Source organism: Caretta caretta, chromosome 4 (genome assembly GCF_965140235.1).
Source record: "Caretta caretta isolate rCarCar2 chromosome 4, rCarCar1.hap1, whole genome shotgun sequence".
Classification (NCBI taxonomy): domain Eukaryota; kingdom Metazoa; phylum Chordata; order Testudines; family Cheloniidae; genus Caretta; species Caretta caretta.
In genome coordinates this window covers 42,538,117-42,562,096 of record NC_134209.1, presented here as the reverse complement: position 1 = coordinate 42,562,096, position 23,980 = coordinate 42,538,117, and the positions used below count along the sequence as shown (strand labels likewise).

At 40.6% G+C, this 23,980-nt stretch overlaps 1 long non-coding RNA gene across 1 annotated transcript in view; it reads right to left on the bottom strand.

The window, feature by feature from the left end:
• The window catches only part of LOC125635270 (uncharacterized), a 188,100-nt gene extending 166,033 nt beyond the window's left edge, over positions 1-22,067 (bottom strand). Inside the window, exon 1 of the long non-coding RNA XR_012668065.1 lies at positions 21,791-22,067. This is a non-coding gene — a long non-coding RNA (uncharacterized LOC125635270). The remainder of the gene's footprint in view (positions 1-21,790) is intronic.
• Between the last annotated feature and the right edge of the window lie 1,913 nt (positions 22,068-23,980).

Genomic DNA, 23,980 nt, shown 5'->3' with positions numbered 1-23,980 from the left:
CGTAAGGGCTTTTCTACACGAACAATTAGACCGCAGCAAACTGAGGTGTGAATCCATCCCGCACGAGCCTGCTGCAGTCTAATTGTCCATGTATACCCTGCTGACATGCATTAACATTTCATTAGAGCGCTTTGAGCTAGTTCTGTTGCAAAGAGAACTAGCTCAAAGTGATCTAACAAACTGGTAATCTGCATCAGCAGGATGCAGGAGGCTAGTGTGGGGCAGATTCACACCCCAGCTTGCTGAAGTCTAATTGTTTGAGTAGACAAGCCCTGAGTCACTTTTAACAATGGGACTTGAAATCCTGGCTCCACTGATGTCAACAGAGTTTTTGCCATTAACTTTAACAGAGCCAGAATTTCAGTCTTAGGAGCCTAAGTCACTTAGGCACTTTTGAAAATGCGTCTCCTATGGCTAGCATTATTTTCAACCCTTTCCTCTGCAGGGAGGGTCTGATCCAAATCCCATTAAAGCCAATGGGAGTTTTCTATTGATGTCAAAGAATTATGGATCGGGACTTTAGTGACCTCCTCACCTCCTGAACTTCTTCCTTTGCAGCTAGCAGTTGCCGCCCCCACCTGTTTTCTTTAGCTGATGGTTGTGTTAACTTTCTTTTTTTTCCAGGCATGACAGCAGTGAGGACAGCCAGGTGTGGGGAGAAAGGTGAGTGGCACACACCTCAAGTATGAATCATGGTACATGTGCTATCAGAGAGCAACTATTGTCTCTAAAACATAGAAGCAGCTGCAAGCCTGAGTCTGGGTTTCTACCTGAACTTTTCCAAGTTCAGGGGCGGTCAGATCCAAGAGTTCCATTTGGGTCCATGTCTAGATAAAAAAAAGAAGTCTGCATTTGGAAGGACTCCAAAACGCATCGTGTCTTGTCAACACAAAGCCCCACCCCACTCTAGGGAGGCAAAGGAAAAGGAATGTAGACATACAGGGACAAATCTGGCCTGTATTATCTCAGTTTCACCTGTTAACGATAAAGCGCTCTGCCCCCCCTGTATTGTGCACCATTTCGGTATACAAACTAGGCTCTCCATGAGTTCTCAGTTCATGTCCAAGATAGCAAGGAGGAAAAACAGCCAAAACCAAATGCATCGTCGTCATCTGCTTGTGTTCTCTCAGTATGATAGAACTGACCTGTAATTAATGTGTCTTCGAACCTCTCAGTGTCTTGTCTTGTGCAGTTTTGTTTTATGAGGTTCTATCCCACACAAACACTTTAATTAAAAGAGAGTTAAGGTTAAAAGAGTGTTATATTATACAGCCACAAAACCAACCATAGTTCTCAACCTCCCTATGACAAACATACTAATCCCTCCACCACCCTATTATTATTAGGAAATTAGTTATCTAGCCACTTCCTCACTGCCACATGAGAATTGACCATTTGGCATCACCCCAAACACTTTCAGATACTACCATACACAGGCAAAATTGTGCCCTTAATTATTATCGAGAGGCGAAAAGATGCATCAATATGTCAATAATAGATCAGCTCTAACATACTGGGAAAGCCAGAACAAATGATGATAATACAGAGGCATTTGGATTTAGTTGTTTTTCTCTCCTTAGCATTTTAAAAGCCAAGTTAAAAAGGTGAGAGCTTATGAAAATCCTGGTTTGTACAATAAAATGTTACATGACGCAATATCAGTAGAAGCACATTTTTCACTCTGGAAGTGGCTGCTCCCAAAGCAAACTCTACTAAAAGAGGTACTTTTAGATAGAAAATTCCTAGATTTGGGGAAATGAGCTCGACCATCTAACTCCTCTAGTTTTTGCCACCTATGCAAATAGCTGTGATATTGATCTGCTCTGCAGAGTTTACATCTGCCTGTCTCTCTAAAAGTCTGGGAATTTCCTGCAAAGCATGGAACATGCTTGAGGCATCTAATTTTTAACATTTATTTGCCAAAAAAGGTGTATTGTTTGGCTTATTTCCACAATTACTTAATTCAGGGACTATGAAAAGGATGAAAATGGAAAACACCTTTCAGTTACTAAATGTCACTTACATGATTCTGAATCTGGATAAATTAAGTCACAAAAGTCACCACAAAAATCAAACCCCAAAGTAAGTCATGGTGGTTTCCGGTTGCCCAGCTGTGAGCCCATTAATAAGCTGTAACCAAGACAGAACAATGTAGCACAGTGGTTAGAGCAGAGGAGTCAAAGTAAAGACTACTGGGTTCTGTTCCTGTACTGAGTGACCTTGGGCAAATAAAGTAACTGCTCTGGGCCTAAGTTTACGCATCATTAAAATGGGGCTGATGTTGCTTACCTACCTCATGGTTGTGGTGATGCTGAATTTATTCATACTCAGTGTTGCAATTCTCATGATTTTACCTTAAGTCTTACGATATTTGGTGTTTTTCTTATTGCCCCAACTCCTGGAGACATGAGGACCTCAGCTGTCATTTAAAAAAAAAGACCTCTGACTCTCTCCCCCTCAGTTGTGGAAAAGAGTGAACACATGACCCCCTAAATGCTCGAACACGAAGAGGCAAATAAAAACAACCCAACATTTATTATTTTACAAACCTCATGATTTGCAAGCCGATCTCATGATGTTTTTAGAGTCTGACTCATGATTTTGAATGCTTGGGGTTGGTAATACTGAATACTTGTAAAGCACTTTTGAGATCCTTAGTATAAAATATTACTATGAAACCAAGCCAAGGTCTTCAAGAGTGACTACTGTTTTTCGTTGCCTCCATTTTTTGGTACCCAGCTTGAAACACCTGAAAGGGGCCTGAGTTTCAGAGAGGGGGCACTCAGCACTTCTGAAAACCAGGCCGCTTTAAGGTGTCTCACACTGTGCATCCAAAATTTGAGGTGCCCACTCTATCCCAGTGATTTTGGAAAACCTTGGCCTCAATCCAGAATCATTCTTTCACCAGTGTGAAACCAGCTAGTCCTGCAAAATGGAGCTAGTGCAAACCTCAGGCCATCTGAATAACCTAAAACCTCCAGTATTCCCCTAGAATCACCCTTATCCAGTCAAACCAACAACAAAAGCCTTTGTGTCCTCAAGAACTTTTTCCTGACATCTGACTTCGCTGACCATTTTGGCCTCCCTTAATGAGCTGTAGGATTATGCCCCAATTGTTTTGGTCTTCTGACTGTTTAGATTTTATGTATTGTCCTAGATGCCTGGATTTGGGTACTTCAGAAAATAAAATATATACATAAATTGAGAATAAATTGACCTCACCAATTCAGCAGGCACTGAAAAGACAATGCAGCCATTAAAACACCCTGCTTAAGGCAACAGTGAAATAAAACACAGAATGAGGAAAGGAATAAAGAGATTGGAGACAGGAACTTGTCTTAACCCTCCTGTTTACCCCATTTAAATGTCTATCTTGTTCCAAGGATGATTTGTAGCTATGTGGCATTCAGTTATCACTTCCTCAACTTGTCACATATTGAGAATACACCTGCTTACACTGAGCTATGTAAAAGCCAGATATCAAATTTACATAAATTAACATAAAATGTACATAACCATTACTTATTAGAAAAAAAGTTTTCTTTAATTTCCATTCAAGGGAAATTTAACCCATCCCTTTCAACCAATTCCCCATGGCAAATTCAGAGGCATATCCCGATCTCTTTCTCTGGGAGCCTAAGGATGCTTCTTTTCCTGTGTGGTTCCTCATCTCTCCCTCCCTTATAGTTATTCCATTCTCTCTTTGTCTCTCTTTCTCTCCTCTCCCCCATTTCTTTCTATTCCTCCTTACCCAAGTCCTGAGACGTCACTTGCATGGAGCAATGGAGTTTAGTTAGCTGACCCAGCTGTTGCAGCAAGTGCTGTTGGGCTGGCAAAACAGTTTTGCAGTCAGATTTCTTTTTTTAAATGGCAGCTGTTTGAAATGTGCTTGGAGATGCAGAATATTAGAAACCCCTGCTGAAACGGATAGGAGGCAGGTCAGAAATTCAAAAGTGCATGATACATGCAATTTATCACCAGGCTCCAGAATTTATCGCACAGTTATTATCACTATATATATATAGTATAAGTATATTCTTATTTAAAATAATATCTAATTACCTAAATAAGTATAGCTAATTATGACTGCATTTTTCCTTGGTGTACTGTACTTGTAAAATTAAAAAGAGCACTGATTGTTAAATAGCAAAGGAGAGAAAACGTTCCCACACTTTCTGCAAATAGACAAATGCTGCTGAGCTGACTAGGACACGGCTAACTCCAAACCTTAATATAAGATCGGCTATAGGTTACCATTATACAAACAAGTACTAAAATATTACAATTTTAATGCAAAATTATGGAAGTTTTTCTTAAATATCTACTACAAAATTACTACTGTCATTGTCTTGATTTTCATACAGTAAGCTGATGTGCAATGTGTTTTTTTTTTATTTCAATCGTCCCCCTTAGGCTTACCCACAAAACTCAACCACATATTTATTCAGCAAATTAACTAATTTAACTTCTTCCAAAAGAAAAGCTCAGATCTTCACAGGTTTTGGCAGAAAAGACTGGAATTATGGTGTCAGAGTGACGCCATAACTATGGTTCGACCACAACCATGGTTCAAGGAAACGTGGATTCAAAGAAGGCCATAGTCCAAATTGGACACATTCTGAAGTCATTTACACTATTTTGGAGTAACTTAATTGACTTCAGTGGAGTTACTCTGGATTTGCACTGGTGTAACTGTGACCACAATTCATGCACACCATGTACTTGATTACATATAACCCTATATGGAAAGTTTCCTTTCACTATAATCAATCTTTTGGGCCAAAATTCTTCCCTCTGTCACTCCCACGTAAATACATTAAATTCATGGCTGTAATTTATAAGAGAATATAGGGAACATGTAGATTCTTTTTAAAGAAGTGGCATGACATTACTAACATATAAACTTCAGAAGAGGAGAAAGGGAATTTCCATCTTTCCCAGTTTGACAATGTATTTTGAAAAGCCATATTTAAGAAGTAACAAATTGAGTGGCAGGACATTTGCTGGGGTTTAATGACTGTCCAGAAGGAGATGGTGGCCCAAGGCACTGCTTGCGACCATTAACTCCAGACAATTATTAATCCGTAGGAATTACATATAGCTAAGAATGTTATTGCTATTCTTACCTGTGTCCCTCCCCCCCCCCCCAAAAAAAAATCCCAAAATTTGTTTAAAAACAGTTAAAGTTGCTCGAGTGCAAATACCACACAACCATAAAAATCATGAGCCAGGATATCACTAGCTAATCCTTCACTGAAATTCTTACAACCCACTAGAACTATGATTGTGCCTTCTCCACATTATTTCACCCACCTCTACCACTCAGGTCATAAATGACTCCACCCTCCACCCCTACAGGAGGATGGAGAGAGGTAGTCTCTTAGGTAGGAAGGTCCAAAAGAGTTCTAGGCAGCCAGAACAGATCATGGAGCACTGGTTGAATATTCGCAAGGCAAGACCACTTATTAACCAAGCAGGCTCTCATGTCTTGCACTGGCTTCCAATTCTAAATGGTTTTATGATGTAGCCCCTAGTAGAGAGCACATTATAGTAATTTAGTCTTAAGGTGACAAAGCAAATATGAGTTACAGTGGTGATGTCTGCTTGGAAAGAAAAGATTGCAACCTGCTTACCAGATGCAAATGTTAGAAGGTCATATTGGCTACTGATGAAAGATGGCCACCCAGCAATAACTGGGAATCTAACTAGACTGCCACCAGTCAGCTGGTGGGGAGCCATCTTCAACTGGTGGAACAGATATAATTTTTCCCATATGTTCCAGTTGTTATTTCTGAACCACCAATATCACCTCTGTCTTCTCTGGACTGGGCCTAAGCCTGTTTGTGGTAATTCAGGCCTGTCCCCACCAGATACTGTGAAAGCCACTCAACTGCTCTTTCTGGGTGAGAAGAGATAAAAACTAAATATGGTGTTGGCACTCAGTTTCATGACTGATTATTAAATAGCAAGGGAGGGAATTACTACCACCCATGCTTCCTTGTTAACACTCCAAATTGTGCTTAGCCACATCAGATGGATTGAATCAGCTTTCAACCTTCTCTTCAGTTTTTATAAGTATCAACAGAGGGAAAATCATTTTTTGTAGTGACCCAGCCACTCACAGTCTTTATTCAGGCCTAATTTGATGGTGTCAAGTTTGCAAATTAATTCCAGTTCTGCAGTTTCTTGCTGAAGTCTGTTTCTGAAGGATTTTTGGTTGAAGAATGGCCACTTTTAAGTCTGTTATTGAGAGTCCAGGAAGATTAAAGTGCTCTCCTACATGTTACAATTCTTGATGTCTGATTTGTGTCCATTTATTCTTTTGCGTAGAGACTGTCCAGTTTGGCCAATGTACATGGCAGCAATACCCCTCTGCCATGTACATTGGCCAAACCGGACAGTCTCTATGCAAAAGAATAAATGGACACAAATTAGACATCAAGAATTGTAACATTCAAAAACCAGTAGGAGAGCACTTCAGTCTCCCTGGACACTCAATAACAGACTTAAAAGTGGCCATTCTTCAACAAAAAAACCTTCAGAAATAGACTTCAATGAGAAACTACAGAACTGGAATTAATTTGCAAACTTGACACCATCAAATTAGGCCTGAATAAAGACCAGGAGTGGCAGGGTCACTACAAAAAATAATTTTCCCTCTGTTAATACTCACAACTTTTTGTCAACTGTTGGGAATGGGCAACTCCCATCTTTTCATGTGCTGTATATTTATACCTCCTTACTGTATTTTTCACTCCATGCATCTGATGAACTGGGTTATAGCCCATGAAAGCTTATGCCCAAATAAATTTGTTAGTCTCTAAGGTGCCTCAAGGACTCCTCATTGTTTTTATTTCCAGTTGTAATTTGTCTACCTTCAACTTCTAGCCATTGGATCTTGTTATTAACTTTAACTACTAGACTGAAGAGCCCATTATCAAATATTTGTTCCCCATGTAGGTACTGATAGACTGTGATCAAGTCACCCCTTAACCTTCTCTTTGATAAGCTAAATAAACTGAGTTCCTTCAGACTATCACTATAAAGCACATTTTCCAGTCCTTTAATCATTCTTGTGGCTCTTCTCTGAACCCTCTCCAATTCATCAGCATCCTTCTTGAACTGTGATACAAGAGCTGAACACAGTATTACAGCAGTGGTTACATCAGTGCCAAATACAGAGGTAAGATAGTCTCTCTATTCCTATTCAAGATTCCCCTGTTTATGTACCTAAGAATCCCATTAGTCTTTTTGGCCACAGCATTGCACTGGAAGCTGATGTTCAGCTGATTATCACCATGACCCCCAAGTCTTTTTCAGACTCACTGCTTCCCAGGATAGAGTCCCCCATTCTGTAAGTATGGCCTCCATTGTTTATTCCCAAATGTATACATTTACTTTTGGCTGTATTAAATGTGTGTTATTTGCTTGCACACAGCTTATAAAGCTATCCAGATGGTTCCGTATTAGTGACCTGTATTTTTCATTACTTACCACTCCCCCAATTTTTGTGTCATCTGTAAACTGTATCAGTGATGATTTTGTGTGTGTATGGGGGAGAGGGAGCGGGGAGCATTCTAGATCACTGAACAAAGTACTAAATAGCACACGGTGGAGAAGCAGTTCCTGCAGGACCCCACAAGAAGCACAACCACTTGATGATTCCCCATTTTTCAGTTACATTTTGAGACCTGTCAGTTCACCAATTTTGAATTCATTTAATGTGTGACATATTAATTTTGTATTGTTCTAGTTTTTTAATCAAGTTATTGTGTGATACCGAGTGGCTTGTGCTGGGCCTGACATTGATTTCCAGGGCTCCAATCTAGTCAGAACTGGACTGCATCATTTCTACTAGTTGCCCTAACCCCGGCCACTTAGGATGGGATTCCCTTCCCAGCCTCCTGTTCTTCTCTTTGTCCTTTCTGACCTTCTGGATTGCCTCAGGGTCCGGGCTATGCAGCACACATCCCCCTGCACCAGATGGCTGCAACGGGTCTGTTAGCCCATCCTGCTGCCCCATTGGGTCTCAGTCCCAGCCCTGCTGATGGCCAGCCTCATGCCCTGGATAATCAAGCAGGTTTCGGTCATTTCCAGACTGCTGCTTATGACCCATGTGCTCTGCATTCTCTAAACTCCCATTGTAACTGACTTAGTATCTGACCCTAAGTAGTTCCAACTATATTTCACTTAAATAAAAACTAACTAAAACCAAAATCCACACACTTGTATCAGTGGCAAAGCCCTTGAGGATGTTGTTTGGAACATAAGAACATAAGAATGGCCCTACTGGGTCAGACCAAAAGTTGATCTAGCCCAGTATCCTGTCCTCCGACAGTGGCCGGTGCCAGCTGCCCCAGAGGGAATGAACAGAACAGGTAATCATCAAGTAATCCATCCCCTGTCACTCATTCCCAGCTTCTGGCAAACAGAGGCTAGGGACATCATCCCTGCCCATCCTGGCTAATAGCCATTGATGGACCTATCCTCCATGAATTTATCTAGTTCTTTTTGAACCGTGTTATAGTTTTGGCCTTCACAACATCCTCTGGCAAGGAGTTCCACAGGCTGACTGTGTGTTGTGTGAAGAAATACTTCCTTTTATTTGTTTTAAACCTGCTGCCTATTAATTTCATTTGGTGACCCCTAGCTCTTGTGTTATGAGAAGTAGTAAACAACACTTCCTTATCTACTTTCTCTGCACCAGTCATGATTTTATAGACCTCAATCATATCTCCCCTTAGCCATCTCTTTTCCAAGATGAAAAGTCCCAATCTTATTAATCTCTCCTCATACAGCAGCCGTTCCATACCTCTAATTATTTTTGTTGCCCTTTTCCGAACCTTTTCCAAGTCCAATATATCTTTTTTTGAGATGGGACGACCACATCTGCACATGGTATTCAAGATGTGGGCATACCATGGATTTATATAGAAGCAACATGATATTTACTGTCCTATTATCTATCCCTTTCTTAATTATTCCCAGCATTCTGTTTGCTTTTTTGACTGCTGCTACACATTGAGTGGATGTTTTCAGACAGCTATCCACAGTGACTCCAAGACCTCTTTCTTGAGTGGTAATAGCTAATTTAGACCCCATCATTTCATATGTATAGTTGGGATTATGCTTTCCAATGTGCATTACTTTGCATTTATCAACATTAAATTTCATCTGCCATTTTGTTGCCCAGTCACCCAGTTTTGAGAGATTCTGTTGTAGCTCTTCACAGTCTGCCTGGGTCTTAACTATCTTCAGTAATTTTGTATCATCTGCAAATTTTGCCACCTCACTGTTTATCCCTTTTTCCAGATCATTTATGAATATGTTGAATAGGACTGGTCCCAGAACAGACCCCTGGGGGACACACTATTTACCTCTCTCCATTCTGAGAATTGACCATTTATAACTATCCTTTGTTTCCTACCTTTTAACCAGTTACAAATCCATGAGAGCACCTTCCCTCTCTGGAGACACTTGTTTTACATATTTTACTCAGCAGCAGCTCATCCCTGTTTACCCTCCTTTCTCCTGTGCTGCTAACATCTGTGGCCTGCTCCATCTTCCTTGCATCTGTACATTCTCCATCCATCACAAGGAAGCAGCCTGGCAGAAGCCAAAGTTGTGAGTGAAAGTTCACTTAATAGTCTCAGACCATGTGCCTCATGATGATTATTCTTTAGAATATTCAGGCTTTATGCCCAGATGCCTAACCCTGACTCTCCCTTGGGCTGGCACAGTGACATCTGGCTCATCACAACATAAAGAGTAGCAGGATTTGTATTACAACAAGAGAAAACGCATCATTTTCCTTCTTTTCATTTGTTTCTTTCTCCTTTTTTGTTTTGTTTTGTTCTGAAGCTACACAGATTGTTTTCTTCTTCTCGTTTCGGTGATGAGCTCCTTGGAAGCCACAAAATATTCACACTGTAAAGGACATGCCAGTGGTTACAAGATCTTAAGCAGAACGTGTGTTACAACAGACAAATCACAAGGAAGAGAGATTCTATGTTGTTGCTATACAATTAAAAATGTGTATGTCGTTTGTAGATTATGCTTTATTTGCTTACACGTATTTTAACAATGAAATATATGAGTTTCTACAAGAAGCATTTCTACAATAAATTGTGTTTGGAGACCACTGTAACAGGCATCAGAGATAAACGGATGGCAGCCCTAAACATGTCTGTAAGATTTCATTGAAAGAAGACACTATACAAAAGTATTCCAATAAGATAACCCCAGTTTGGGTATGGGAAATGACAGTACCTTGAGTCTGAAGGGCAAATGAAATGGACTATTTCTACACAGACAAAAGGGAAGGGAGTAGAAAAACTGGCTGGGCTTGTAGCTTTGAAGACCAGCATCCCCATCAGCCCCAGGGCAAAAGGGTTTACTTTTTAATGGCTTCATGCTCTCTAATTAAGGTTTCCAAGAGCAATCCTTTTGAACAAATGTTTAATGAGAACAACAAGACAAACATACTTACTCATCAGAGACCTCTGTGGTTACCTACACACAAGGCAAATGAACCAAAGACATGGTCAAGGCAGGGGTTTTGCGGTTTTAAAAAATATTTAACTACCTGATCAGCACAAACAAAACAAAAACGAATGTTACCACATCTGAAATCTGTATGTGCAATTGTGGGTGCACATTTAGAGACTGAGCTAAAGCCCCTTTGAAAATTTGACTCATAGTATCTTAGGCTTTCTGAGGCGCAGTGGGATATTCTCATCCAGAAGCAGAACTAAATCTTCTTTTCCATTTAAAACTTACACAAACTTCAGAATAGGAACAAAGGTTTGTCCAGGAAGGAAGAAAGGATGGGATGCTGCTTAAGGCCCCCACACAAAGGACTCTGGACATCTGGGTTCAATTCCCAGCTCCACCACAGACTTCAGTCTCTTTGTGCCTCCATCCTTCAGCTGTTCTATGGGGATAACAGCACTCCCCTGTCTCACAGGAGTATTATGAGTGAAATTCATTAATAATTGTGGGATACTCTGATGGAGGCCATATAACGTACCTAGACAGATATGTGAGCTACAGGTGGGAAAGGTGCATTTGAAAGCACTCCTATTTCTGATAGATAAGGAAGGAGATTTTTATATCCCATTTTCACTACTCTATCAGCTTTCCTCCTCACCATGAAATTCTCTCACTCTAGACATGACCCTTCTGGCCAGGGAGGATTTGACAAGGTGTGTGTATCTTTTGGCTCGTCATCAGTCTTCCTTTGCCATCCCAAAGGATAACGGTTAGCAACACATGGCACCCCACCTCATTCAGGGGCTGAGCACAGCACTCTCAGCCCTTTCTTCATCCAAAGAGAATGAGGGAACTAGACCACAAATGAAACCCATGGCTCCCTCACAGCAAATACAATACTAATGCCAGGCTCCCAGGAAGGATCTAGCTGCAAATACTTACCTCAGATTTTGGTGCAATTTAATTCATAACGGGTGTTTAGCCTCTTTCCTCCCCCTTCCCCTCCTGCCCAGTGTCTCCATATCTTTTATGCCACATCCCTGTATCAGCCTGGGGCAACTTTTTATGGGTAGATATAAAACTTAAAAAATGAAGATTTATTTGTGGAAAATGCTGGTACAACCTTAACTAATATGAGACAAACTGGTGCCACAATAATTAAGTAAACATTTAAATGGACAGTCATTCATTCAATATGATGACCCTTCAAGTGGAACATGTCAAAGCCATGGCCCATCACTTCATGCTCCCATCCTCCCAAACACACAGCCTTTGCAGACAAAGATTAATACAGGTAGCCGTCAGTAGTAAGAAATGATACACATGATAATGAGCAAAAGGATAAGGAGTCTCTGATAGCTCGATGTTGCATGTTGGTCCCATGTAATCTGATTTTAACATGCAGCATGAAGAGAGCTACCAGTACTGCACCCTGCTGTTGTCCTCACCATAGAGAGACAATGGGGCTTTCACTCAAGGAACTAGACTTCTTTCATTTTTCAGGAACTTCTCAATAAAAGATACATCAAGTCCTGGCACTCAGTATTTGGTGTGCCCTTTTACTAAAGAAGGAAAAAAAAATCTTTCACTAAAGTGGCCTGTGTCATGATCCAGGGCCAGCTAAACCTCTGTTCAGTTTCTCTGTGTGTCCCCCCTTAGTGGCAGGCCTCATGCCTTTACCTCGACTGGGGTGGAATTCCACAATTCTCCCACTTTTATCCCAACAGTGGGCTACAGGGCTCTGGGTTACCGTATTCTGTGTATCAACCGTATTTACCCAGCAGGCAAAACTGAGTTTGGAGACCTGAGGTTCTTCCTTTCAGGAGTCTTGGACTAATGGTGTGTAGCGATAAAACAGCATGCTTAAAAATACTGTTTATTTTAATAATAGGAACAAAGCATTTAGAGAAAAAGGATTTAAAAACAAAACCGTCCATATCCAAGTCTCTCTCAACTAAGAGTTTACCATCCCCTGATCCAGATTAGACAAACCTGACTTCTTCAGACACCGTCAGCAGGTGCCTGTGTTTGTTCCCCAGAACAATTAACCCCCTCTCTTGAGTGTGTGTTCCTTTTAAAACCTGCTACAGTTCTTTTTGATCTCCTGTGTTCAGGGCCTCTTCCTGTCCTAGCATTGTCTCTTCACAACTCAGTGTTTGCTGAGATGTGGCTTATCTTGAGCCATTCTTTCCCTTCTTGCCTTTTCCCCCCAAACTCCCATATTAAACAAAACCAATATAGTCATATGTAAACATCCCAAAAAACCAGGTCAATGTGCAGTTTTCATCAATTCTTACACAGCAAGCTCCAGCTTCATCACAGCCTGTATTTAAACTGCCCTGAACTTTGTGAAAATTTGCATCTGGCTCCAAATCTGAACTTTCTGATAGCTCTGGTAAAGACACATTTTCTCTTAAAACTGTAATGGGAACAGAAAAAAATGCCTTATCACATCAGATCAGTCATACAAGTGTAGTATCCTGATTTTATTAATGACCTACACTTGAGGCTTTAAAGGAAGACACACACAGAAACAACAGTTACCCGTGATAAACCTGGCCAGTTGTGTAAAGTTGATCATGGATGAAAAACTCCATCCTGAATCCTGTGCCAATCAGTTGCTGCCATGAAGCATGTGATTTGACTAGCCCTCTCTTACACAGTTACAAGCCAAAAAATCTGGCTCTGAAACCAGATCTAGCGTATGGCTTAGGCGTGTTATAAAATTAGGTATCACTTCCATATAACCCCATGGATCTGGGGTTGCATTCGGAACACCCTCAAAGTTCAGGGGTGTTTTGGTCCTTAGCTTTGTCTTGGGAATATGTCTGATTAAACATTTTGTTACTGGTCATAAAATGATCACACCCTCTTCAATTTAACCCAGCCACTGAACTTGAATGATAATTTAGTTGTATACATACAGTAGATGAAAGAAAATGCAAGCAAGCAAGCAAATACACAAAAAAGCACTGTCAGGTACCATTCATGCTGGGTGGTGCCATCCAGGTTACATTGGGAGATATATTAGCATATGAGCTACATTTTAAAAATGAATGTTGTTCTCCAGTTACGTGTTCTTCTCCCCTCCTCCGTCCCCTGGGTAATTGGTGGTGTTGTAAGTGTATTAATGTATCTGCTCTACTGTATGTTTCCCCTCCCTGCCAGTGTTTGCAAGGCAGGCTTTAAGTAGCAAGGGGAGGACCTTCTGGTAATCAGGGGCCAAGCACTGCTGACTCTCCTGCACACTGCAGTGCTCACATCAGCAACCAGTGAGGTTTCACAAGGGGCTGCTCAAAGCTCTGAGGACAAAGAATAAACTGCATGGGAAATGGAGGAGGAAGAAACGAAATGAGAAGCAGTCAGTTAAGGCAGCAAAGAAAATAAGTTAATTTGAGGCAAAGGTGGCTTGGGGAATTAGGGAATTGTAGGGATCTACAAATGTTCAGGAGGAGGACTCAAACATTTTTAGAGGAAAGATAGAGCCATTCATAAAAGAGGAGAGGGTTGATATGAATAACTCTGAAATTGTTGATATACTAGACTCCTTGGACAATTAGGAAATAGGGTTTGTAAAAAGAGTTGTGGATACAAAGCAGGTAAGGATATACTTGGAAAATAAAGGAGGTCCAGATAACAAGTGTTTTAAGGGGTGAAGGGACTTACGGCAGCAAAAGAATAACAATCTCTGACACAGTTTAAAAAGATTGGGGAGAACTGGAGAGGTACAAGGGCACTGGAGAAAGGGCACATGTACTAAAAAAAATTTTTTTTAAAGGAAGAATAAGTGATCATGGCAATTATCATCCAGCAAATTAATAAGTAATGGCAGTTAATGCTTGAGTAAGAGCATAGGCTTTTACCACTTGAGTTAAAGCCAATGGGAGTTAGATACCTAAATACCAGTGAGGATCTTGGCCTATATCTCTGGGACCAACTGTTAGTGGGAGGCATGATCATATGCGCTAGGCCAGTGTATTACTCTGAGACACGGAAGTAACTAAGGAGGACAGGAACTGGACTACCACATGTGATAGTAACCTCCCTCCTTTGTTGACATGTTACCTTTTTTCCCTTCCTTCGCTGAGAAAGCCTTGATTCTAGGTCTTCAACAACATGGCATTCATTCATGTATTGTATTCTCATCAAACAGTCACACACTGGTACTATGTAAATGCTTTAAATTGCATCAGCTAGGCATTAAATTAATGTAGAAATAAATTAGAACATCTTCTTTTGCTTTGTTTATCCTTTCTCTTTTTAGCTTGTAAGCTCTTTGGGACAAGGACTGTCTGAGCAAGTAAGCAAGCATGTGTGTATAGACACATGAAGCTGCAGCACCTAGCACAATGGAGCCCTGATAATGATTGGGGCCTCTGGACCCTACTTAAAGTAAATTCTCTCTTTAATCATTGCCCGGGTATTGCTCCTACTGAATGATTGATCCTGATCCATAATGATTTGTTTCTTGCAGAATGGTCTTCATTTATAAAAATGACTAGTTCATTTTGGGGTTTTTTTCCTTCTCTTTTTGGATTATGCTGATTGAAAAGGCTGAGAATATTAGTAAAAAATCTGGCTTCTAAGTGTAGGGGGTAGTCTGTATAATGTTTGCAATTTTGGATGCCTTCTTGATCTATGTGTTCAAACTGCATGCCTTCTTCATTCCTTACTCAATAAAAAGAATTTCCAATAAAGCTTTGTTGAAATTAACCATCTTGCTTTCCACATTTCACATGGGAACTGTGGGGTAAGCATTTTCTTTTTCTCAGTTTGGACGACTCCATCATAAATTTAACAAGAAACTCTTTATGTAATGCCCCCAGGATAAGAAGGGGAAAAAATGAGGTTTAAACGTAAATGAAAGACGACAGCTAAATCTCTAAAATCATAGTAACACTAATATCTCTGTTAAGTACAGTAGCTGCAAAACCACACGAGTTCACTGTGCAGAGCATGCTATTTTTTCTTCTGGTTGCAGGGAGCTGTTTGTTAAAAAATTGACTTTGAGACAGACTGTTCAGTCAGTCATTGGTGTCCTACTTAATGAAAATAATTGAAATAAAAATTGTAATTACTACCAAAAATAATGCCAAGAGGTGAAGATAAGTGAACCACTCAGTAATAGCGACCATAATGTAATTAACTTTAACATCCAAAGAAAGCCACCATAGTAGCATTTAGCTTCAAAAAGGGGAACTACACGAAAATGAGGCGGCTAGTTAAATGGAAATTAAAAGGAACAGTCAAAAGAGTGAAATGCCTGCAAGCTGCATGGAAACTTTTTTAAAACATCATAATAGAGGCTTAAACTATATGCATACCCCAAATTAAAAAGAAGATGAAGACGAAAAGACGAAGACAAAAAAGAAAGAGAACCAGAAAAATGCCACCGTGTCTAAAAGAGGCTCTTAAAGACATCTTTTAAAAATTGGCAGTCAAATCCTACTGAGGAAAATAGAAAGGAGCATGAACTCTTGCAAGTCAAGTGTAACAATATAATTAGGCAGACCAACTAGCAAAAGACACAAAAACTAACAGCAAACATTTTTGTTTAAGTATCAGAAGCAGGAAACCTGCCAAACAGTCAGTGGGACTACTGTACAATTGCTAAATGAGCTCTCAAGGAAGACAAGGCCTTTGTGGAGAAGGCAAATTAATTCTTTGCATCAGTTTTCACTGAAGAGGATATGAGGGAGAATCCCACACCAGATCCATTCTTTTTAGATGACAAATCTCAGGGACTGTCCCAGACTGAGGTGTCAATAGAAGAGGTTTTGGAACAAATTGGCAAATTAAACAGTAATAAATCACCAGGACCATATGCTATTCACCCAAGAGTTCTCTCTGGAATTCCAATAAGAAATTCTATGGTATGTAACCTATCACTTAAATCAGCCTCTGTACCAGATGACTGGTGGATAGCTAACATAACACCGATTTTTGAAAGGCTCCAGGGATGATCCTGGCAAATACAGGTTGGTAAGCCTAACTTCAGTACCAGGCAAATTGGTTGAAACTATACTAGATAACTAGAATTGTCAGACATAGATGAACATGATATGTTGAGAAAGAGAGTCAACACAGCTTTTTTAAAGGGAAATCATGCCTGACTAATCTATTAGAATTATCTGAGGGAATATATGGACAAGGGTGATCCAGTGGATATGGGGTACTTGGACTTTCAGAAAGCTTTTGTGTCAGAGGCTTAGAGGTCCCTCCCCAAAGGCTCTTAAGCAAAGTAAGCAGTTATGGAATAAGAGAGAAGATCTTCTCCTGGATCAGTAACTGGTTAAAATATAGGAAACAAAGGGTAGGAATAAATAGTTTTCATAATGGAGAGAGGTAAATAGCAGTGCTGTTCAACATATTCATAAGTCATCTGGAAAAAGGGGTAAACAGTGAGGTGACAAAGTTTGCAGAGAATACAAAATTACTCAAGATAGTTAAGTCCAAAGCTGACTGCCAAGAGTTACAAAACAGGGTGGCTGGGCAACAAAATGGCAAAGGAAATTCAATATCAACAAATTCAAAGTGATGCACATTGGAAAACAATCCCATGTATAGATACAAAATGATGGTGTCTAAATTCGTTATTATCACTCAAGAAAGATCTCAGAGTCATCGTGGAGAGTTCTCTGAATACTTCTGCTCCATGTGCAGTGGCAGCCAAAAAAGCAACCAGAATATTAGGAACCATTAGGAAAGGGATAGATAATAAGATAGACAATATCATAATGACACTATATAAATCCATGGTACGCTCACACCTTGCTCAAATAAATTTATGCTCAAATAAATTTGTTAGTCTCTAAAGTGCCACAAGTACTCCTTCACCTTGAATACTGTGTGCAGTTCTGGTCACTCCATCTCAAAAAAGATATTAGAATTGGGAAAAGGTGCAGAGAAGGGCAATAAAAATGATTAGGGGTAAGGAACAGCTTCCATGTGAGGGGAGATTAAAAAGACTGGGACTGTTCAGCTTGGAAAAGAGATGACTTAGGAGGAATGTGATAGGGATCTACAAAGTCATGATTGGTGTAGATAAAGTGAATAGGGAAGTATTACTTACTCCTCCTTCACATAACACAAGAACCAGGGATCCCCCAATGAAATTAATAGGCAGCACATTTAAAACAAGCATAAGGAAATACTTTTTCACACAACACACAGTCAACCGCTTGGATGTTGTGAAGGCTAAACCTATAACTGGATTCAAAAAAAGAATTAGACAGTTTCATGGAGGATAGGTCCATCAATTGCTATCTGACAAGATGGTCAGGGATGCAACCCCATGGTCTGCAGGTCCCTAAAGCTCTGACTGCTAGAAGCTAGGTTTGGACAACAGGGATGGATCACTTGATAAATTGCCCTCTTCTGTTCATTCCCTCTGAAGCATCTGGCACTGGCCACTGTCAGGAGACAGGATACTGGGCTAGATGGACATTGGTCTGACACAATAGGGCCATTCGTTAGTTCTTAATACATACAGTTTAATTAAGGGACAAGAGCTCTTTGTCAGTGTCTAACTATAGCTAGTAGAGGGCCTAATTTTAAGAAATATTATGACAATATGGGTCTTTGTCCCCCTGTAGTGACTGGGTCACATAAGGGGTTAAGAATCTGTTAGTTAATTTAACTATTTCTTTAGCTCAAGTGGAAGAGACACATGCTTTTAATTTTGACAGTCCCAGGTTCAAATGCTGATAATGGCCCTAAGAGGGTCAGCTGTATTTGACACCCATACGTCTAGTAAATCAGTGGGAGCCACGGGTGTTCATCATCTCTGAAAAATTAGCCCTTCAGTATTTGATGAGCAACCCTTTCTCATGTTCTAAACAAAACAATTACTCCCTACCCCACACTTACACTTCATCATCAGTGGTGTTTGTCAGGGGATGACCAATGCCATCCATATATGGGAAACTGAATGAGCATTAAACAAATTCAAGATCTAAGGCTGTTCTGTTGCAAGATGACGTCAGATATTAGCCACCATTTCTTGGTTCATCTCACGCTTATCCCCACAGTAATCAGGATTTTAATCAGGTCTCTGGGTAGTTGCTTGGCTAGCTTGCAAACAGCACAAGTGCACTGAACTCATAGGCGACATTTACATAGCTTGTAGCACTGAGCCTCCCAGCCCAGGTCAACAGATTAGGGCAAGTGGGGCTAGTGCTCTAAAAATAGCTTTGTAGACAGCACATTGAAGTTGTGGCCTAGGGTGGAGCTCGGGCTCTAAAGCCTAAGCAGGGAGGTGGGCTTCAGAGCCCTAACTCCAGCCCAACTACAACTTCAAAGCACTGTCCACACAGATACTTTTAAAGCTTTAGTGGGGTTCTGGGAGGCTCGCTTCCATGGACTGTGTAGACATATAGCTGTTTTTGCTTTAGACACAAAATTCAAATCTATATTGGAATTTTGAACCACCTGAAGTTTGGGGGTGTTGAGATCTAGGGTTTTGGATCAGGCTCTTTTTAGTATGATCCTCCCAAGGCTTTTGGTAAATCAATATGTGCTACATAAAAGTGATGGGTTTATAATACTGGCTGGTCAAATATAGTGCAGTGGGGTGCAGTGAACATGTCCCTCACGCATCCCTGAGAGTGAATCTCAACTGTGACCTGCAACTAATGACAGAATAAGTTAAGGAAGTATGGGCTGGAAGAATGCACTATAAGGTGGGTAGAAAGCTGGCTAGATTGTCGGGCTCAACGGGTAGTGATCAATGGCTCCATGTCTAGTTGGCAGCCGGTATCAAGTGGAGTGCCCCAAGGGTCGGTCCTGGGGCCGGTTTTGTTCAATATCTTCATAAATGATCTGGAGGATGGTGTGGATTGCACTCTCAGCAAATTTGCGGATGATACTAAACTGGGAGGAGTGGTAGATACGCTGGAGGGGAGGGATAGGATACAGAAGGACCTAGACAAATTGGAGGATTGGGCCAAAAGAAATCTGATGAGGTTCAATAAGGATAAGTGCAGGGTCCTGCACTTAGGACGGAAGAACCCAATGCACAGCTACAGACTAGGGACCGAATGGCTAGGCAGCAGTTCTGCGGAAAAGGACCTAGGGGTGACAGTGGACGAGAAGCTGGATATGGGTCAGCAGTGTGCCCTTGTTGCCAAGAAGGCCAATGGCATTTTGGGATGTATAAGTAGGGGCATAGCGAGCAGATCGAGGGACGTGATCGTTCCCCTCTATTCGACATTGGTGAGGCCTCATCTGGAGTACTGTGTCCAGTTTTGGGCCCCACACTTCAAGAAGGATGTGGATAAATTGGAGAGAGTCCAGCGAAGGGCAACAAAAATGATTAGGGGTCTGGAACACATGAGTTATGAGGAGAGGCTGAGGGAGCTGGGATTGTTTAGCCTGCAGAAGAGAAGAATGAGGGGGGATTTGATAGCTGCTTTCAACTACCTGAAAGGGGGTTCCAAAGAGGATGGCTCTAGACTGTTCTCAATGGTAGCAGATGACAGAATGAGGAGTAATGGTCTCAAGTTGCAGTGGGGGAGGTTTAGATTGGATATTAGGAAAAACTTTTTCACTAAGAGGGTGGTGAAACACTGGAATGCGTTACCTAGGGCGGTGGTAGAATCTCCTTCCTTAGAGGTTTTTAAGGTCAGGCTTGACAAAGCCCTGGCTGGGATGATTTAACTGGGAATTGGTCCTGCTTTGAGCAGGGGGTTGGACTAGATGACCTTCTGGGGTCCCTTCCAACCCTTATATTCTATGATTCTATGATTCTATGAATAACCCCAAACAATTCAAAGTTTTGGTTCAGTTCTAATTAGTACTCTACAGATTGGTTGCTTACCCAAGCTTATCTTAACTATCCACATTTCTAGAGTCTTCAAACTGACCAAGAAAGCCCATGAGACTAAGCCCTCTCACAAGGTTTCAGCATTTCTACTTTCAACCCCAACCAGAATTAAAAAGTTCATAAAGATCTGAACGTGAAAAGTAAATCTCAACTCCCTTTAACTTCACTAGTGGGACCAGGAGTAGGGCCTTAGTCCTCCACCAAGAATACTAGGTTCTTCTTCTGTAATGTGGAGAAATGTGGATTACAGTGAAACCAACAAGATCATTAAGCAGCATATGAACTTGGGGCCTGGAATATGGTCTCTCTACATTAGTGTAATTCTGTAGTAACTCCCCTAATTCAGGGAAGTTACACCTGATTTATAGCAGCATAACTGAGATCACAATCTAGCCTCAGGTCTGCAAAGGTGAAAGGCAAGTTACTACTCTGATCTTTTCTCATTACACTTGGGCAATCTACCATCATGGCACATCATGGAGGTGTTTCAAGTCTCCCACACTGTACCACAAATTAAAATACAGTTATCAAAGGGAAACACCTACTCACTTTTTATGTGTATACCATAAATGGATGCTTTGCATATTTTTAAATGTCTCCTCTTACCCTTACATTAAAAGTTCTGTTTGTAATTTAGCATTTTTATTTTTGCAGATTTAACTTACTCTTCTAAGAAATTTTAAAATAATACAGATTGCTATGATAGCTCTGAAATTAATTATTTCTCTTCTTACAGTCACAGGTATAACACAAGAGGCTTTATTAGCACCCATACAGGCAGCTGTCAGCACCCCTAGAACTAGCTGGAGCTCTTTAGAATAACTTGTTACCACCAGACTGGCTGGGTTCAGAGTTAGAGGAGTCCGAACAATATGTGATGGGACACAAGCTTTCAAGACCTTCCCCCTTTAGCAAAATTAGCTCACACTTTAACTCCTTGTAAACTGAACAGCACTTACAATACATTCAATGCCACAGTGACAAGAAAATGCATGCGACTTCTCTGGATTAAATTAACAATTGACAAGATAGCGGAGCATAATCAAAAATTATAAAGAGCTACAGTGTGATAAGAAGATGGATCCAAGAGCTGGTGGATTGGAAAGATCCAGAGAACTACAGTTAGTGGCAGTAAATCCTCAAAGATGAGTAACAAGTGAAACGGGCCAATTCTAGTCATCCTGTTACTTAGTGACTTTGGAATGGAGCATGTTATGAGACTGGGAGAACAGAAGTTCCCAATCTATCATCTCTTCTCCATTCATTATTTTGTATACTTTTATCATATTCCCTTATTCATCTTTTCTTTAAGGTAAACAGTCCCAGTCTTTTCAAACTCTCTCCATATGAGTCTTTCCATACCTCTAACAATCCTTCGGAAGGTTGGCACAATGGTTGCACTCCCCAGACCTCCAGGCGCAATCTCTCCCAGAGCTTCCATTGAATGGTGCTCCTCACCCCAACCCCAATGCTCACCTGCAGCTGGAAGGCAAAGCAAAGTTGCGGCACTTCCCCCACTTGAACCTCTGCAGAGGATACATCTGAAGGACTGTCAGGGACCATGAAAAACAGGAATCCCAGGAAGTTTTTTTAAAATTTAACTTGGTGCTGATGTGACTTTGTTTTCTAAAACAGATCACATTACATTCTCACCCTCCTAGTGTTAGAAACCACTGAGCAACAAAGTAGACAACACAGAGCCAGCTCCTTCTCCCATCAGAGTCAATGGTAAGTCTCCACTCCAACAGCAGCAGAGTGCATGCAATGCGAAAACAGCCTTGGGTTGTTTCAATTTATATGATATGCAGCTTGCCCTAGTTTACACAGACTGAAGCATTAAACAATTAGACATGCTGAAGTGGCATTATCCGCCTGATGCGTAACTGAGCTTTCCGCGTCCAGACTCTCTCTCTCCCGGAGGGCAGGTAGGCTTCTCTTTTTGCCCCTCCCCATTGAATAGCTTCCCAATAACTACAATTAGCCTAGTCTTTCTGTTCCAGTGATTTTGAATTAAATGTGACCCTTAAAAAAAAACCGAAACAAAACTAGAAACCCGCATGACAACATTAATTGTTTTTTGTAACGTTTTATGTTGATGGGGGGAGGGGAGTCTTAGGCAACATTTTATCAGTTTTCTTTTCTCAGTTTTCATCTTCAAGGGTTTGCGTGCTTTTTAGTTGAAGGGAAATTGGCAAGCTTAGTCACATGGTGCGGTTTTTCAAAATCAAAAAAATGCTCGTTTTGAAAAAGTACCCTTTTAAAAAAACCCAAAGAACATGTGGAAAGTTTCAAAAAGTGAACAGTTTATAAAATCCAACAAAACTAAACAGACTAAGAAATACTGGCACCTTTCTTTGTTTTTTTGCCCAGCTCTACTGATACATTTTAGTACCGCTTGCCAACGTACTTAAAACAGCACCAAGTGTGTGACCGGTTATATCTTAAATCACAGCGACTGTTGGTAGAGGTGGGCAAAAAGTTTTCTAATTAATAGTTTATTCACCAAAAAAAATGCTAAACTATTGGTGAGTTTGTGTCATGTTTGCCCAACAGTTTAAATTGAACCAGAAGAGTCCGAATATTTCACTAATGTTGGCACAAAACTCTTTGTTTCGTTTCTACCCCCCAAAAAATTCATTTTGATTTTCAGGCACTTTGACAAAAGCGTGTGAATGCATTAGCCCACTACACTCACCACCAATGTATGAGACAAGGGTTCAATTCCTCTTTCTGCCTGCTGTGGAGAAGGGATTTGAACTCGGCTCTCCCACCTCCTACATGAGCAGCCAAACCAGCAGGCTATAGAATCACTCTCACAGTAGGTCCCTGGCCCCCCTGGCCCACTATCTCTTGTCGTTCATAACGGTGATTCCTAGTCATTCTAAGCTGACCCCTAAGTACTACCATGATAAACATAATAATTAACAACAATGTAAATCTGAAGTAATTACACTGATTTCAGATTTACATCAGGGCATCTGAGAGCAGCATATGGCCCACAAAATGTAGAGAAAGACAAGACCTCAAGTCCATCCCATTATTCCCTTCAGTATATTCTCAAGTACTGTATTCAGACTACTTTTAAATATCCCCATATAGGGCTTCCACCATTTCCTTCACAAGACTATTCTTCAAGCTAACAGATCACACCACAGGGAAGTATATGCTCTTAGTTATACTATTTGGTCTACCCTAAATAATAATTTTCCCCATTTTGCACCCTTCCAAAGCTAGCAGATGGTTATCAAGTCTAAAGGAAGAATCATTAGGATTATACTTATATGCAAAATTACAGATGAATGAAATAGAAAGATTAACACTGAGCAGATACAGTATGGAGCATCTAAAAATACCTCAGTGCTGAAATGCAATGGAGATGGATAAAGATAGCACCTTACACAGTATTTAGATATGGATAAATAATGCAATTAAGCATGTGCATGTGAGTCTGAAGGAAAGAAAAAGAGAATATTATCCCTTCATGTTCTGTAATGCTAGCAGCCTTAGGTTAAATATCATTTCAAAGTGTTTCTTGGCTGAGTCTAGTGTTCCAATCTTTTGAGGAAAGTTGTTGGATCCCACTTAAAAGACTGATTATCCTGCAAAGAGGAAGACCACATTACTGCAAGCAAGTTTATTAAAAAAAAAAAATCCTTTGCCTATCAC